The sequence below is a fragment of the Lampris incognitus genome, chromosome 9 (genome assembly GCF_029633865.1).
Source record: "Lampris incognitus isolate fLamInc1 chromosome 9, fLamInc1.hap2, whole genome shotgun sequence".
NCBI classification, from domain to species: Eukaryota; Metazoa; Chordata; class Actinopteri; order Lampriformes; family Lampridae; genus Lampris; species Lampris incognitus.
In genome coordinates, this window is record NC_079219.1 from 58,032,350 (window position 1) to 58,034,849 (window position 2,500).

The 2,500-nt window shown below is 54.5% G+C and overlaps 1 protein-coding gene across 2 annotated transcripts in view; it reads left to right on the plus strand.

The window, feature by feature from the left end:
* The window catches only part of zbtb7b (zinc finger and BTB domain containing 7B), a 43,550-nt gene that overhangs the window by 22,291 nt on the left and 18,759 nt on the right, over positions 1-2,500 (plus strand). The window contains exon 1 of one of the 2 annotated variants that reach the window (XM_056286308.1): positions 1,100-1,187. The exons of the other annotated variant lie outside the window; for it this stretch is intronic. The gene's annotated coding sequence lies outside the window, so the exon portion shown is untranslated. Of the gene's footprint in view, positions 1-1,099; positions 1,188-2,500 lie in introns of those variants that run through there. 2 annotated transcript variants of the gene reach the window in all.

Consider the following 2,500-nt stretch of genomic DNA (forward strand, 5'->3'; position numbering starts at 1 on the left):
GTGGAGGGAGAGGAGACAGGAGAGTGGAGGGAGAGGAGACAGAAGAGAGGAGAGAGGAGACAGAAGAGAGGAGGGAGAAGAGACAGAAGAGTGGAGGGAGAAGAGACAGAAGAGTGGAGGGAGAGGAGACAGAAGAGAGGAGGGAGAGGAGACAGAAGAGTGGAGGGAGAAGAGACAGAAGAGTGGAGGGAGAGGAGACAGAAGAGAGGAGGGAGAAGTGACAGAAGGGTGGAGGGAGAGGAGACAGGAGAGTGGAGGGAGAGGAGACAGAAGAGAGGAGAGAGGAGACAGAAGAGAGGAGGGAGAAGAGACAGAAGAGTGGAGGGAGAAGAGACAGAAGAGTGGAGGGAGAGGAGACAGAAGAGAGGAGGGAGAGGAGACAGAAGAGTGGAGGGAGAGGAGAGAGGAGGGAGAGGAGACAGGAGAGTGGAGGGAGAGGAGGGAGAAGAGACAGAAGAGAGGAAGGAGGGGAGACAGAAGAGTGGCGGGAGAAGAGACAGGAGAGTGGAGGAGTGGAGACAGAAGAGAGGAGGGAGAGGAGGGAGAAGAGAGGAGGGAGAAGTGACAGAAGGGTGGAGGGAGAAGTGACAGGAGAGAGGAGGGAGAGGAGACAGAAAAGAGGAGGGAGAGGAGACTGAAGAGAGGAGGGAGAGGAGACAGAAGAGAGGAGGGAGAAGAGACAGGAGAGTGGAGGGAGAGGAAGGAGAAGAGACAGAAGAGAGGAGGGAGAAGAGAGGAGGGAGAAGTGACAGAAGAGTGGAGGGAGAGGAGACTGAAGAGAGGAGGGAGAGGAGACTGAAGAGAGGAGGGAGAGGAGACTGAAGAGAGGAGGGAGAGGAGAGGAGGGAGAGGAGACTGAAGAGAGGAGGGAGAGGAGACTGAAGAGAGGAGGGAGAGGAGACAGAAGAGAGGAGGGAGAAGAGAGGAGGGAGAGGAGACTGAAGAGAGGAGGGAGAGGAGACTGAAGAGAGGAGGGAGAGGAGAGGAGGGAGAGGAGACTGAAGAGAGGAGGGAGAGGAGACTGAAGAGAGGAGGGAGAGGAGACTGAAGAGAGGAGGGAGAGGAGACAGAAAAGAGGAGGGAGAAGAGAGGAGGGAGAGGAGACTGAAGAGAGGAGGGAGAGGAGACAGAAGAGAGGAGGGAGAGGAGACTGAAGAGAGGAGGGAGAGGACTGCAGGAGGGACCAGGTACGGACTTGGTGCTGATGAACTTTCTGTGTCTGGCTGCGGCGTAGTTTTCACTCAGGGTGCTGAGCTGACGTGAGGCGGTGGCAGGGGGGAGGTGGTGGCAGGGGGGGAGGTGGTGGCAGGGGGGGAGGTGGCGGCAGGGGGGGACATGGTGGCAGGGGGGACGTGGTGGCAGGGGGGACGTGGTGGCGGCGGGGGGACGTGGTTGCAGGGAGGACAAGCTGTCACACACATGATATGAAACACTCCCATTAGAGGTAGGCCTTTCTAGGTGTGTGTGTGTGTGTGTGTGTGTGTGTGTGTGTGTGAGTGTGTGTGAGTGCGTGCATGCATGCATGCATGCATGTGTGTGATTGCACACACACATAATTGTGTGTGTTCCTGCTCTTACAGCATGGGCATCCAGAATACACTTGTAAACATACAGGTGTGCACCTGCAGCGATGTTGTTGTGTACTTTCCTGTGTCCGCATGGTTTTCCTGTTGTTGTCGTACCGTGTGTGCAGTATGGGGCTGGGTGTGCACGGTTATGGTTTTCCACATGCAGTGAAAAGTGTAAACCGTTGTGTTTCCATCGGCTGCTGCTGCTGCTGCTGCTGCTGCTGCTGCTGCACAGACCGGATCAGCTGTGCGTTCGCGTGTGTGTGTGTGTTATTTTCTACGTGTCTCCATTTGTACTTGTGTTTTTTCCAGGGTTTTGAAATTTCATATATCCTGACGTTTAACCGACTAAGAAAACATAGTAAGATGGAAACAGACGCGTTCATATTCACTGGCACGCACAAACACACACACACACACACACACACACACACGCACAAACACACACACACACGCACAAACACACACACACACACACTCGCGCACACACACACACTCGCAGGCCCTCTGGAAAACATCTGACATCAGAATTCATAAAAGCCATTTCTTCTTCTGCGAGCTCGGCCAGTTTTGGGAGAAACGGTGATGTCACATTTTCCTGTGCCGGTCTAACGGAGGAGGACTGGGAAGGTTTACGGGGTCTAATGGAAAATAGGAGCCATAAAAATAATACTGACATACGGCGTCCGAGGGCGTACCGAGTCGAGTTTCCTGACGCTGGCAATGGCGGCGAGCCTTTCTGCTGCAGCAGAAATGTGCAGCTGGTAGAAAACAGACCCCGTCCCAGCACCCCGTCCGTCCGTCTCTGTCTGTCTGTCTTTCTTGGGTCTGAGCTGTTAAAAGGTGCCGTATGTGGACAACTCATGTGACGCACACTGTGGCGAACTGAAGTTTCCACTTTCTCTTCGGCGAAAACGAACCCTTGTCTGGAG